Source organism: Monodelphis domestica, chromosome 2 (assembly GCF_027887165.1).
Source record: "Monodelphis domestica isolate mMonDom1 chromosome 2, mMonDom1.pri, whole genome shotgun sequence".
Classification (NCBI taxonomy): Eukaryota; Metazoa; Chordata; class Mammalia; order Didelphimorphia; family Didelphidae; genus Monodelphis; species Monodelphis domestica.
In genome coordinates this window covers 502,686,616-502,703,076 of record NC_077228.1, presented here as the reverse complement: position 1 = coordinate 502,703,076, position 16,461 = coordinate 502,686,616, and positions in this window count along the sequence as shown.

Below are 16,461 nucleotides of genomic sequence, written 5' to 3'. Positions count from 1 at the left end.
TTTTGTTAATGAAATACTAGCTAATATTTACATAGGATTTTAAGGTTTGTAAAGCACTTAAATATATACTTTCACAGCAATCCTGGGAGGTATCTATTATTATTATTATCATCTTCATTTTACAGATAAAGAAACTGCCCAAAGTTCCATAGCTATTAAGTAGCTGAGGTGGGATTTGACCCAGGTCTTCCTGATGAATTGTCCAGCAATTTAAAATCAAGTATTCTGTGCTGTCTCCCTTGGTATCCTTGATGCCTATTTGTGATGGCAGGTAAGAAGGTGGACACAGAAAAGAAATGGCCCAGCCTCTTCTCTTAGCAATGATAACTCTTGGGGGCTCAGATAGTAATATGGAGGGAATGGTCAGAGTAGAAAGAAGAAAGGATTGTGGGATACAGTACCCCAATGAATCTGTACCCTTTTCTGGAACCATTTCATATATGAAGTCCTAAGTATTCTAAATGCAGGAATGGATGTCCATAATCCCAGGGGGAAACTGGGAGAGAAGAGAAGGAAGGAAGGTTGTTTAGAGTATGCCAGAATGAGAAAGGATTTAAACTATGTGGCAAAACAGAAAGAATGTTGGATCTGGTGTCAGAGGTCCTGGAATCAAATTCCATTTACTCTGTGATGGCAGGTAGGAAGGTGGACACAGAAAAGAAATGGCCCAGCCACAATTTACTTTGTGACCTCAGAAAATTCACCCAACTTCTCCCAACCTTATTTTCTACCTTCTCTAGTCTGATCACTAATTTTGTAGAGGTAGAAGAACTGAGACCAAGGGAGATTAAGTGATCCTTTGACAATTCAAATGAATGATACCTGTGGCCAAGTCATGGTTTATCCAGGTGAAGGTTCTATGTGAAAGCCTCATTTGCCTCCATTACCTTTAACTCAGGAGGTAGAGAAAAGATTGATGGAGGCAAAATCTGCGACATCTTTCTTCAAGTTGGTTTCCTTGCTGCCTCTCTCTGAGCATTTTGATCTACAGGCTCAGCCATACTGTGTCATATGGCTGGGCTTTGGACTGACTTTAGACCATGCTTCCCCTAAAATAAACTGCCCTTAATGTGTGAACCTCTACCCAAATAGTTTACCTGGAACTGTCATTTGAACATGATTCAGAATAGGAAAGTCCTTAATAAGTTTGACCCAATGGATATCTTCTGTAGATCTGGAAGAAAATACTTTATGTGAAAGGGACTGGCATCTGGAGCCTGAAAGGTCTTTCTTTAGGCTGTGCAGATGTTTCTTATTGAATAAATATCTTTAACTTTGTAGGAATGTAAAAAGGACCCTAGTCCTCATATTGGGACTTGCAGTTGGGCTCTTGGGACTGATTCATCTTTTGGGATAGTAAGACACACGGGCTGCTTGGGCTTCAGTGATTCTCTATTATACTTAAAGGAATTCAGTGGCTCCCCAGTGCCTCCTAAACTTGGCATTTAAAGCCCTTCACAGCCTGGTTCTAGTTTACCATTCCTGGCTTATTGGATATTGCTTTTCTTTGAGGTTATTCCAAGAAAAACAACAACAACAACAACAACAACAACAAAACTCCCCAAATGATCTATTGGTTATCTGAACCTGGTAGCTAGGTAGCAATGGGGATAGAGTGCTGGCTTGGAGTCAGGAAAGCCTGAGTTCAAATCCTGATTCAGATCCTCCCTAGCTGTGTGACCAAAGGCAAACCATTTAATCTCTTTTAGTCTCATTTCCCCCATCTGTAAAGTAGGATATTAATTGCACCTCTCTCACAGGGTTTTTAGGAAGACCCAATGAGATAATGTACACAAAAGACTTTCCAAACCTTAAAGAGCTATGTAAATGTCCTGTTTCACTACTTATGACACCTTTTGGGGTTTTCTTGGCAAAAATATACTAGAGCCATTTGCCATTTCCTTCTCCAGTTCATTTTACAGAAAAAGAAACTGAGAAAAACAGGATGAAGTGACTTGCCTAAGGAAGTTAGAAAGGATCTGAGGCTGGATTTAAACCCAAGAAGATGAGTCTGTTAGATTCCAAGCCCAGTGCTCTATTCATTAGACAATTGTCCTAGTGGTCCTTCCTTGAGGGTAAGAACTATTTTTGTTTTATCTTAATATCCCCAGTGCCAAGCACAGTGTCTTGTTGAATCTATACCTCTCACTCTCCTTCCGCCTACCTCATCCCATGATTCAACAAGATGAAACCTTCCCTTGCCACCCTTACCTAGTTACATTGCTTTTCTTTTCTTTTTTTCTTCACTTCTTTTCTTTAAACTTTTACCTTTCATCTTAGAATTGGTATGATGTAGATATCATGTATTGGTTCTAGGCAATGGGGATTAAGTGATTTTCCCACCGTCACACAGCTAGAAAATATCTGTGTCCAAATTTGAACCCAGGATTTCCCATGTCCCTGCTCTGAATCCACTGAGCTATCTAGCTGTCCTCTCACATTGCTTTTCAACAAGGATCAAGCTCCTAAAAGAGTCAGACTCCCTATCATGTTAGTCAAGAGTCTTCATGGGGCTGTGGGTGTTTAGGATTGAGGTCTCACAAGGACTGGATGAGAATTCCTGGCTTTGTCTCTGGTCTGAGAGGGATTTCCCACTGTGCCCTGGGTCTTGTGCTCTCTGTTCTGCCTCTGGTCTGACTATGACATCATCCACTCTGGCTTCCTGTCTTTAATACTCTCAAGGATTTGGGTGTCATTCCCATTGGAGACTCCAACCCCTGAGGCTCTGGTTCCCAATAGGGTGCCTGGTTGTAGGATCAGAGAGAAAGGAGTTTGTTTGAAGCTTCAAAGGCAGAAGAAAAAGATGTCACTTGGCTTTGAGCTCCCCTCATCCACAAGGGAAGAATCGAAGACGGGAATACTGAAGACTGTTGGTGTCACCAAAGAAGCAAGATACATTCAAATCTGAACTGGGAGAGGGCACAAGGAGAAAGTAGCTGGTTCTTTCAGCTCCATTAAACATTAACTATGTCAGACCTATGCCTTGGTCTTACAGCAGCAATAGCCAGCAGCATCCGCAATCCCCATAATTGAAGTGGGAACTAGGTGCCCTGAATTCAATTGCTCACTGTCCTTGGAACTAGCTATAAGACCTTGGACAAGTCACTTAACCTTTCTCTCAGTTTCTAAAAGACCTAAATAATAATTGAACATTGTAGGAAAAAACCCCAAAGATTCATGATCAAAGTTCTTGAGCAGGAAGGATTCCAAGAAAGCATCTTGTTCAATTTCTTCATATGAAAAATGAGAAAAATGGGGTCTGGGAAGGTTAAGGAAATTGCCTAAGGAAAGTCACAAAGGTGACAGACATAGTATTTGAACCCCAATCTTCTGATTTCATAGTCAACATATCTCCACTGTGTCATGTTTCTATCAATATCTTCATTTTGATCATTTTCCATAGGAAGCAACTGAGGCCCACAGGAAAAATAGCAAAACTGCAACAAGAACCCAGGTGTCCTAATTTCTAGTCTATCTCTTAATTGGTTTGCCAAACATGAACCAAATAATGTGCCCAAGTTTAAGTTATTTGGAAAGTTTAGGAATCTAGTTTGGGATAACTTTATACACTCCCTTAGGTGGGGAATGTTTGGGAGACCTGTGAATGCACCAAAGATACTTCCTTTTTTTAAAAAAAAAAACTCATTTTCTGCTTAGTAACAACTCTAAGAAAGAAGGACAAGGGCTAGGCAAGCAGTATCAAACAACTTGCTCAGGATGACACAGATAGGAAGTATCAGAGGTCAGATTTGAACCCAGGTCTTCTTGCCTCCATCCCTGGCACTCTATCTAAATGCTACCTGGATATTTCCCTTTTAAAGACATGCTGTGAAGACACATCTTTTGGAACTGTTTTAAAAGTAAATAAAATAGACTTCTTGAAAAATATAAGTAATCGACCTTCCCTCTCTCCCCCAACTCATTTCTCTTATAAATGGATTTTCTTCAAGGGAGATTAGCACATTTAAAAACCTCTGGAGAAGGTCCTTCATTGAGTTTCTACAGTTACAAAACCAAATGCCTAGGAGATGCTCTATGGAAAGCATGGAAGCCTCTGTGAGGCTGCTCTTATGAATGGTTGAGAATAACCTCCAGGCACACCGCTGTGGCATTCTCAAGGCACTCATGGGCAGTGAAGGGGCTCCTCCATCCAGAAGAGAAGGAGCCCTGCTTCTCAGTGGTCCCCTGCCCGACAACAGTTCCCTTTCCTCTCCCAAACACAGAATCACACTGGCCAAGTATTCTGGAAAGGATTAAGAAATAGAGGAATGGAGTGGAGGAGATCTTGTTATGGGAAAGAGCCAAGAGCTGCTCCCAAATTGCTTCATTAAGGAGGATTTTTGTTTGTGCAAGGAGGCAATCGGAGGAAACTTCCAGTCCAGTAAATGGAGGGGAACACTGCCCCCTCCCAATATATTTGTTTATATGGGGAGGGACCTTGGGTTGGAAGGTGGGATTTCCTAACCGTCACAAACACCCAATAGCAATCAGAACAAACCAGTGAACTGGCTCTTTGGGCCAAAGTGTTACTCATCACTGCAGGTAATGGTGCAGAGGTGAATCACTTGTTGGGGATAATGCTGGAGGGATTCCTGTTTTATGTTTGTGCTGGGCTGTGGAAACAGCATAGCACTTTGTAATAGAAAGATGATATAACTGGGCTCAGAGGACCGGAGTTTGATTTCCTGGGTCACTTTGTATATTCTATCATTTAGGTTTAGAGTTCTCACTTATAAAATGAAGAGTTTACATTTCCTAGGTGTGTGACCCTGGGCAAGTCACTTAATCCCCTTTGCCTAGCCGTTCTCCTGTCTTAGAATAGGTACTAAGAGAGAAGCTGAGAGCTTTAAAATTACAGTAAAATAAAACAAAGAGTTTGAACTAAATGACCTCAGCAATCTCTTCAGATTTTAAAAATCCTTATTTCATTGGGGGTCCCTTGGGTGCTGTGATTTTAAATACTGAGGGAAGGTTCTATTGGGAAGAATTTAATGAATGCCATTATACAGAAGAATGGGTGGGAACTTTTTTAATACTGGGAGCTCATGAGGAACTTTCTTTGACAATGAAGATTGACACCTGCTCAGCAGTGCCTTTAGCTCTAAAGGGTTGTGACTTGCCCAGGGTCACACAGCCAGTATGTGTCAGAGGCAGCATATGGATATCTAATCTTCCTGATTCCAAGTCTATCACTCTATCCACTGAACCACCTGGCAGCATTCATCAGAGGACCATTAGATCAAACACCTGGAGCTGGAAGGAACATCAGAACAGCATTTTGCAGATGAGAACATTGAGGCAGATTCAATATTCTCTGCTCCTCCTCCTCCTTGAAAGTCAAAAGTTGTCAAGACTCAGGAGACCCTCACTAGGCAGCCAGGGTGACTCAGCTCATTTGGTGTATTTGGTGAATTCCTAGATAGAGTAGAGCTTAGTTAGGAAACCCACAGGATTCCCAGCTCTCTTCAGCTGCCTCTCTGGGGTTGGCAGCTGTACTGACAGAACATCAATGGTGGGTTTGTCTTATGGGCCTGAAGAATGGCTGAGGAAGGGCCCATGAGGCCTTTTCTCTCCTCCCCATCCATCCTCCCCCTCTTCTGCACTCACTTAACCCAAGTCTGTAACTGAGCAGGCAGCATCCGGGAGAGGAAGGATTAGTCATTAAGGACAGTTAATGCTCCCTGTTCTCAATTACTCCATGGATTTACCAAGCATTCGAATGGCACCATCTCAGCAGCCAAAGCAGTTGAACTGACAAAAATTGCAGCAAATTGGATTATGGAACAAGCTATTGGGGAAAAGGGAAAATGATTGCTTAATTGACGGTGAATTGAAATGAACTAAGTGAGAAGGCTTGCTGGTTCTAGTACCAGGTTGGAGGTGAAGAATCCAGGGCCTTCTATGGATGCTCTGGGCATCTGTGGCTTGGTGAACTAACTTAGTATATTACAGACTGCTCCTGGTCAGTGACTGCCTCCTCCTAGCAAGATGGGGAGTAAGGAAAAGGCCATAGAACTGTTAGGTGGCTCAATGGGTAGAGAACCAGGCCTGGAAATGAGAGGTCATAGATTCAAATCTGGTCTCAGACATCTCCTAGATGGATGATCCTGGGGCACATCACTTACCCCCATTGCCTAGCCCTTACTGCTCCTCTGCCTTGGAACCAATACACAATATTGATTCTTAGAGAAAAGGCAAGGATTAAATAAAGGAAGAGATTCTGTTTAGTTTGGTCAAGTATTTCTTTTGATCATCACTCCTTGATCAGGGGGTATAATGATGGGATCAAGGATTTGGATCTATAAAGATGCAACTTTGAACTGTTACTTTGACACTTACTAATTGAGTGGCCCTGGGCAAGTCATTTAAAATCAGCTTGTTCCCTTCCCTATAAAATGGGGATAATAATAGCACCTATCTCATAGGTGAGGATCAGAAGAGATAACATTATAAAAGAATATATGAAATTTAACTATTATAGGCTTAGAGCTGTCGCTGTGTCCAGTTGGGTCCAACTCTTCCAGACTCCATTTGGGGCTTCTTGGCAAAGATACTGGAGTGGTTTTCCATTTCCTTTTACAGAGGAGGAAACTGAGGCAAACAGGGGGAAGTGACTTGTCCAGAGTCATAGAGCTGGGATGTGTCTGAAGCCATATTTGAACTAAGGAAGATGAGTCTTCCTGATTCCAGAGCCAGCACCCTATGCACCATGCCACTTAGCTGCCCCAATAAAAATAATAATTCAATATGAAACAATAACATACTGTGTCTGCTGTCTGAGGACTGGTCTAACTCTGTATGAGGAGACTTACCAAGATCGGCGAGTCTGACCCCTTCTGTGTACAGATGAGGAAGCCCAGGCTCAGAGAGATGAGGCAGCCTCCCCGGGGAGCAAGCAGCAGGGTGAGGAGTCCTCTTTCTGCTGGACAGCTCTGCCTCTAGCTCTAACTCCATAATCCAATGGTAAATAACATCAAAGGGCAGCTAGTTTGACATCTGTACACCAACTCTTCTCTAGCACTGACTTCACCTAAAACACTCCCTGCAATCCTGGTGCAAGCAGAAGCTGCTGGCGCTCATCACTAACAATCAGTCTCAGAAGTAGTATTCCCCTTGTCTGTGCCAGGGACTGAAAGTTCCTTTGTTAGTTATTATTTGCCCCTCTAGTCCACTCTGAGTGGCCATTTGAACCTGATTTTGCCTACAAGGCTACGTTTATATGAAATGGGAGAGAGAAGGGACACATGCTGTAGAGAAACCCACAAGAGACTCTCAGTCAGGTTGCATGATGAGGGGATTTCAGGGGAATTTGAGCTTGTTTTCTGAATTGCTCAATGTACTTTAAAAATGCCCTCCTTTGGCCTGTGCAGTGGAAAGAGCTCTGGATTTGCATTTCGGGGTCCTGGGTGTCAATTCTAGTTCTCCTTCTTGTTGAATGACTTTGGACAAGTTACTTACTCTCTGAATGCCTCAGTTTCCCCACCTATTAAATGAGGATATCGTACTCAGGCTTTAATGTGTGTAAGAGACAGACAGATAGACAGACAGAGACAGGAAGAGAAGAGAGAAGAGAGACAGAGAGAGAAAAGAGAAAAGAGAAGAGAGGAGGAGGAGAAAGAGGAGAGGAGAGGAGAGAGAGAGAGAAAGAGAGAGAGAGAGAGAGAGAGAGAGAGAGAGAGAGAGAGAGAGAGAGAGAGAGAGAGAGAGAGAGAATGAGAGATATGGATCCCTCTGGCAGTTTGGTGAAGCCTAGGGTCCCTACTCAAAATAAATATTTTTAAATAATTGAGGGACAATTGGGGAATGGCTGAACAAATTGTGGCATATGATGCTATAAGGAACGATGAACAGAATGATTTCAGGAAGAACTGGAAAGACCTATGTGAACTGATATAGAGTGAAATAAGCAGAACCAGGAGAACATTATAAATTTTTTTTTGGTAATTTTGTAAACCATTGTCTTCTGTCTTGGAATTAGTACTAAGTATCGGTTCCAAGGCAAATGAACAAATGCGATAGATTTTGCTACTAATAGCAATAAAATTATCCAGGACAATTCTGAGGGATTTATGACAAAGAATGCTCTCTACCTCCAGAGAAAGAACTGTTGGAGTAGAAATGCAGAAGAAAACATATGATTTATCACTTCTTTATTTGGGTATGTGATTTGGGGTTTGGGTTTTATAAGATTATTTACTTACAAAAATGAATAATATGGACATTTAAAATATATAAAAAAGATTCACTTTGTTAAACCTTAAAAATTATAAATAATTTAGGGAAATGCTAAATTTCAGCGAAGGATTATAGTGAATGTAAGGATGCAATTTTTTTCTCATTTAATTTTACAAGCCCTCTTAATTCTATCCTTGAACCCCAGCTTACACCCTCCTAGATCTGAAAATCTCTTACTACTTCTCCTTTCCTGGCTATAGGCTCCAGTGAACTATTTATTTAACCAATATTACATAAGTGTGTGTATACATGTATGTATATGTTTGTGTATCTATGTATTTATACACATACTGTATATAAATGTGCACAATGAATAGAGCACTGGGCCTGGAGGTAGGAGACTCTGAGTTCAAACCTAGCCTCAGATACCAACTAGATGTGATGTCCTGGTCAAGTCATTTACTCCTATTTGCCTCATTTTCCCCATCTGTCAAATGAGCTGGAGAAGTAAATGGCAAACCACTCCAGTATCTTTGCAAAAACAAAAACAAAAAACAAAACCCAAATGGGATCACAAAAAATCACATTTGTAGAACAAATATGTATCTACATATATACATACGTGAAACAATCATAAGGTTAGTACAATTATATCCTTTTCATTTTTACTGAGAGATGAACTGAGGATATGACTATCATACTAGCAACTAGTGAAAGAGTATACCATTAGATTCATTAGAATATCATTATCACTATAAAGGACCAATACTTCTCATGCTGGCTGTGCTTTCTGGAGGCTATTAGGAATCCAATTAGCATGGGCATGTAAATGGTCTCCTTTCATCTATTTCCATCCAGGGCTCCTTTGGAGGCATGCAAAAGACAACTTCTATTTTTTTAATGTATTATGTAGACACCATAGAGGTTCTGGGACATTGTGGAAGTGGGACTCCTAAATCTGTTGGACATTTGGGACTATAATTAATTATTAGGGTTGTGTGTCCTCTACCTCTGAGAAATAATAGTTTTGGGGAAATCTTTTCCAGCTTCTTTTTTTGGTATGTCTTCTCCTTGTAAGTTCCTTGAGGGTTGTAAGACAGTCAATACATATTTATTCAGAGTCTACTATGTGCCAGGCACTGTGCTAAGCTCTGAGGTAAAAAAAGAGTAAAGAGAGGTACATGTTTCTGATCTCCAGGAGCTCATAATCTACTGAGACAGACAAGTTGCCAAAACCCAGGCATGAGTGAGTGATGTACAGGATACACTGGGGAGCATCTGAGAAAGGGTCAAGACCTTCTATTGGTGTCACCAGGAATTAGCAAAGTGCTTGGCATGTGACAGAGTAAGTCTTTGATACATGTTCTATCTATATATCTCTTGATTCATTCATCTATCATTTATCTACTCATCTATTCATCCATCCATTATTTATCTCTTCATCTATCCATCCATTCATTAATCTATTATCTATTGATTATCTATATATTTATCCATCCATTTGTCTATTATCTGTCATCTATATTCATCCATCCATCATCTATTGATCTATCCATTCATTTATCATCTATCTCTTCACCTATCCATCTAGTTATCATCTATTTATCTATTCATCTATATTTATCCATCCATCTATCTCTCTATTTCTCTATATGTCTAACTCACTCTCTCTCTCCATCTATCATCTATAATTAGAACATACCCACTTTATACAACAGAGAGAACTAAAACTTTGAGTGTCTCCAGGAGATACCTTTGAGACCTGAAGACACCAGGCAAAGTCTCCTCAGGGGCCATCAGACCAAGCAAAAAATTTCTGCTTAGGTGAGCAAAGAAAGCCTCTCTGTAACCAAACATCCAGAATCTGATCTGCCAATATTAGATTTGCAGTGATGTGTGACTGAGTGGTGGCCAGGATGCTCCTTGGCCTTTAAAGGGACATTTCCACACAAGATGGGACTAAAAGGGAAAGGCCCTCAGTGAATTATAGAATCTTAGTCCTGGCAGCACCTCAGAGACCATCTAATCATCACACCACTTGAAAAGAGATGAATGAGACCCTTAGGCCCTCAGCCATCCTGGGCCATCCCATTTGCTGAATTGATCTCACTTGTGCTGCTGCAATTGCTTGGGCTGCAAACTTCCCTAATTTCTACAAGTAATAAAAGGGGAGAAGATGGGCCCATAGAGGCAGATGTGTGTGTGTGTTAAGAGGAGCTTAACTATCTCCATTCACCATTGAATACACAGTTTACCAAGAAGCAGCATGCCATACTCCCCAAGCATGTTGAACTTGGAGTCAGAAAGACCTAAACTCAAATCTCACTTCTGACTTTACTACCCTAGGGGGTTAACTTCTCTGAACCCCGACCATCCTCATCTCTAAAATGGGGATGATATTTTTATCTCAGAATGCCACAAATTGGGATGAGGCAAAATGTAAGTATAAAATGTGTTTGAAACCTTAAAGCTTGCTCTGGTTATCTATAGATCTCAGTTGTTATTATTTCCTGGAAGACCCTGGGCAGATCACAGTATGGTGGAATAGGGGGAAAATAACTCTTGGATTTAGTTGAAATCTGACCTCTGTTCCATATTGTGCATGTGACACTAGATAGATATCTCATCATTTAATGTGACCTGTTTCCTCATCTTTAAAATTAAGGCATTTGACTAGATCATAGTTTCTTGAACTGGAATCTATGAACTTAAAAAAATTGATAACTGTGTTCTTTTCTTCTTTAAAAACTTTCACCTTCTGTGCTAGTAACAACCTGAAGACTGAAGGGCAAGGGATAGGCAAAAGGGGCTAAATGACTTGCCCAGGTTCACAGAGCTAGAAAGTGTCTGAGGCCAAATTTGAACCCAGATCCTCCTAATTCCAAACCTGGCACTCTTTCCACTGGGCTTCCTAGCTTTCCCCTTGATAACTGCATTTCAACATCTTATTTTGTTAGTTTAAAGAACATAATTCAGAGAAGTGGTTCTAGGCTTCAGCACAACACATAAAAAGTTAAGACCATCCCAAAATGGCCTCTGAGGTCTTTTCCGGTTCTAATCTAGGCTTCTAATGAATTCAACCTTCCTAAACCTTGATTTTCTTATCTGTAAAATGGAGATACCTGCCTCTTAGGGTTGTTGTGAGGCTCAAATGAGATCATCCACATAAAGGTTTTGCAAACTTTATTGCTCCATATAAATGTCAGCTATTATTATTATTATTTCTGGGGAGGGAGGTTTGTTGGCCAAGAACCGAAGACCTGTGAGTTTTCCCTGCAGGAAACTGGCAACGTTTAGCAGGAGGTTTGGTTTTCTTCCTACATAAAGCTCAAAAGTGATGAATAGTTGTTGTCATTTAAAGAGGATTTATTTGCTCTGACACCCTAGCCTGCCCTGTTATTTACCAGGAAATTCCACAAACAGCAGTTTCACCTTTCATGAAATGGAGTGAGCTTCCTTTCCCTGGAACTGGCTGGATGAGTCCACTCATTTGTCTACAGCACAAAGAGACAAAAGAAAACTTGGCTCTGAAAACAAGACACTTTTCTCCCCCTGTGAGATAAGCATAGGATTGTGGGGTTTAGACCAGGAAAGACTCAGAGATCATCTTACCACCGTATTACAAAATCTCAGGCTTAGACTCTATTGCAGAGATCATCTGGTTTAACCAGTATATAATAGGAATCCCTTCCTATAGAATCCCTGATGTATGGTAGAAATGCTTATTGGCTGATTGACTCACTGATCATTCAGCTTTGTAGGATGCCCTCCCCGTAATGTGGACCTGTAAAGCCCCCATAAGGCTGCCTCATGGAAGCTCTAATTAGAAGATGCTCTGCCTTATATCAACTCAAAATCTGTCTCTTGTGAGTCAGCTTCCACCTTTCCATCTTAATTCTGCCCTCTTGGCTCAAACAGAATACATCTAATCCCTTACACATTATAATCTTTCAAATACAGTGCTGAAGGACAGCTCATGCCTTCTCCTAGTCGCCAAAGAACAGCTCCTCCTCTTTCAGGTCTTATCTTCTCTAGGTTACATGTTCCTAGGTCCTCCAACCAATCCATATATGACACGGTTTCTTGTCTCATCACTCTCCTAGTCACTCTCTTTTGAACCAGGTCCATATTATTATTATATATTATTATTATTTTAAACCCCTTATATTTCTGCCTAGAATCTATACTATGTGTTGGTTCTAAGGCTAAGCAATGATGTCAAGTTAGTTGCTCAGGGATTTACAAGTCTTTGTGGCCAGATGTGGACCCAGGACCTCCTGTCTCTAGATTTGGCTCTCTAGCTGCTGTGCTAGCCTCACAAGCTCCATATTATTAATGTCATTCCTTCCTAAAATAGTTATACAACTCTACCTCATTAAATCCACTCCATAAGCAAGTCAAGATGTAACCTGTGATGTCACTGATACTCTTAGAAAAAAGCTCAGTGGGTGGCTCAGTGGATTGAGAGCTACACTCAGAGACAGCAGGGCCTGGATTCAAATCTGACCTCAGACATTGCCCAGCTGTGTGACCCTGGGCAAGTGACTTAACCCCCATTGCCTAGCCCTTGCCACTCTTCTGCCTTGGACTCAATATATAGTATTGATTCTAAGGCAGAAGGTAATGGTTTTAAAAAATGAAAGCTGAATAAAAACAATGATGCCCATAAATGAACTCTAAATTCTAAATATGGTCATACTAATGGTCTGATAGGGCAATTACCTCCCTAAGTAAGGACCTTATACCATTTTTAAATGTAGCATAAAGAGGGGAAAAACATTTTTGTTGTCATGTTACATTATTAACTCATTTTTAGATTTTAGTTCACTAGAATCCCCATTATTTTCCAATTATATTGCTGTCTGGTCATATCCCTCTGCCATTGTTGCACCCATGCAGTTGATGTTTTGAACTCAAGTATGGAACTTTGTACTTATCCCTATTAAAAATCATCATCTTAAATATGGCTCATTGCTGTATCCTGTCCAGGTCTTTTAAAATCCTGACTTTTCTATTCAATACCTTAGCAATTTGTCCTAGCTCTGGGTCATCTGAAAATGTGAAAGATGCCATCTACTGACCAAGCCTAGTCCTAAAATAAAAGCATGAGAAAGCACCTCCCTCCCTTCTTTGTAAAAGGAGATGGAGGGCTAGAGATCGAGAAGACTATAAATGATATCAGATCCTTTTTTTATGTGCTGGTCATTGTTATTGAATTCTGTCATGTGGTAGAGTGGATAACATGTTGAATTTGAAGTTAGGGACATCAGGATTTGATGGCTATGTCAGATCCTTATTAGCTATTAAGACTGTGCACAAATGGATTTCTATCTTAGTCTTGGTTTCCGCATCTGTAAAACAAGGATGACTATATCTCAGGTTGTTGTAAGGATCTGTGGACTAACATACAGAAAGTATTTGAAAACATTAAAGCATTATATAAATATGACATATTTTTTTATTTTTCTCTTAGCCTTTATACCACCCCAAAATGTCAAGTATCACAAGACTGAGGGAAAATTCCAGGGGCACTCTATTAGTGTTTACATAAATATAATAATCATTTCTCTTTGGTTCCAATAATTCATTCAGCTCTGTTCAGTTCTACTTCTGGCTTCTGTGGAAGTTATAAAAGATAGAGTAGCAGAAAGAAAAAGAAGTCAGGAAACATGTAGGTGATTTGGAGGAGTTTTGACTCATGAAAAAAGCCAGAGATTGAATTAAGAGAAAATGAATTTGAGAGAGATTGTAATTCTTTTAAAAATTATATTATTTTATAATTTTCCAGATTACTTGAAGATACAGTTTTAATAATTGTATTCTGGTATTTTATGATCCATGTTCTCTCCCTTTCTTCCACCCAAGATTGCAGATTTTTTAAAAATGTTATTGGAATCTTTTGTTTTTACATAATCTATATTTTCTAATATATTCATCCCGTCGCTGGTTCCCCTTCTAGAGAGTCATCCCTTTAAAAGAACAAAAAAGAGAAAAAATTCAATAAAACTAACAGCATATAAAAATAATATGATTTATATATAGTCTTCTATATCTCTATTCCCTTGTCTCCTTTTGCAAAGAAGGAAGATGTCTTCTCATAACTTCTTTTTGGAACTGATTGTTTTGTTATTATTATTTCCATTTTCACTGCTATAGGCATTATGAATATTGTTCTCCTGATTCTGCTTATTTCACTTTTCATCAGTTCATTTGTTTTTCCATTATTCTCTGTTTTTATCATTTTAAAAATAGATTTCAGTTCAAATCCAGCCTCAGACATTTAACAGATGTGTTACCCTGGGCAAGTCACTTAACCTCTGTTTGCCTCCATTTCCTCAGCTTTAAAATAGGGATAACAATAGCACCTGTCTCACTGTTGCCATGAGAATCACATAAGAAAATATTTGCAAAGTGTTTGGCACATAATAGCTACTTGACAAATGCTTATCCTTCCTTCTTATAGCATAATAATATTTCATGGCATTCAAGCACTGCATTTTTATTAATCATTTGATGGTGATCTACTTGGTTTTCAATCTTTGCTATTATGAAAAATGGTACTATAAATATTTTAAGATGTATTATAGACTACTTTTTTTTTCTTTGACTGTCTAGGGTTATATACCAAACAGTGGAATCTTTTTGTCTGTGCCTTTTTGTCTCCTTCTTTGCATAAATCCAGATTGCTTTCTAGAATGTTTGAATCATTTTGCAAATCCATCAGTGGCAAATTAGTGTGCCTATCTTTCCACAGTCCCTCCAACATTGACTAGTCCTTTAATTATCTTTGCAAACTTTCTGGCTATGATGTAAAATCTCAGAGTTGTTCAGATTCACATTATAATTAAAACGATTTAAAGGAGAACAGAAGAAGTTGAATGAAGGGAAATTAGAAACTAAAAACCTGAAGATAAAGACTCAAAGAGAAGAATCTAAGCAAAAGAAAATCATGCCATTCAGTCTTGTAGGAAGCCCTCCAGTGAAATGGACCCTATTTCCCACTAAGACACCCTGTCTCCTTACAGAAAGCTCTATATAACTATAATGATCTGTCTTATATCAAGTAAAAAATTTGACTCTTCCACCTTACTTCTGCCCTCTGGGATCAAACAGAATAAGTCTAATCCCTCAACCATGTTATAATCTTTCAAATACCAGTACTTGAAGAGAACTCTCCAGCCTTCTATTCCCCAAAAAGAATCTGGGTATGACTATTAAGTTATTAAGAGGTGATAATTAACTATAAATCTATTCATGAGATACTTAGGAATGATGTGTAAACAACTGCCAATAATTATTAAAGAAAGACTGAAAATCACAATCAGAATGGAGAGCCATATGAATTTTGAATGACTTACACCAAGTATGTAAAGTTTGTATTTTTTGTGCCATCATTGTATTCAAAATGGCACTCATACAGAGTAAAGCCCTGGAGTTAGGAAAACTCAAATTCAAATCCTATCTCTGATATTTTCTAGTTGTTTCATTTTGGGCAAGACACTTAGGTATTTTACCGAGATCTCTCAACTATAAAATGGGGAAAATAATAATACTTATTTCCCAGGGTTATTGTGAGGAACAAATGAAATAACAATTATAAAGCGCTTTGCACAGTTTCTGACACATAGCAAGTGCTATATAAATGCTGGTTGTTTAGTCATGGCATTCTTTGTCATCACATTTGGGGTTTTATTGGCAAAGATACTGGAATGGTTTGTCATTTCCTTCTCCAGCTCATTTTTGGAGAAGAAGAAACTGGGGGAAATAGGGTTAATTCACTTGCCTAGGGTCATCCAACAAGTACATGTCTGAAGTTAGATTCGAACTCAGGGCTTCTAACTCTGGGCTCTCTATCCACTAGTTATCCAATATAGATGCTAGTTGTCCTCATTAATATCATCAACCTCTCCATATTCCAGGTTATTAGAGACAGTGAAAAAAGCAGAAGGAAGATATCACAGGAGGATGAGGAGAAGCTATAACAAAGGAGGAAACACTTGACCTTTGTCTTAAGATGGAAAGTGGGGAAGGATCATAAAGAACAAGACAAGAGGGGGGGGGGAATCTAGATCCTTGGAGCTAAAAAGAGATTTGAGGATCTCCATAAAGAAGCAGGGTCCAGATACTCGGAGGAGGAAGCAGCTTCTTTTCCTGCAAGAAACGATATAATAGAACCAGGTTTAGATTTATTTTTATGATCCTATGACTTGGGGTCACATTCCACTTTTGGAGACTATCATCTCTGGGGAAGCTAGTTAGGATAGTGGAAAGAGGTCCAGGACTGAA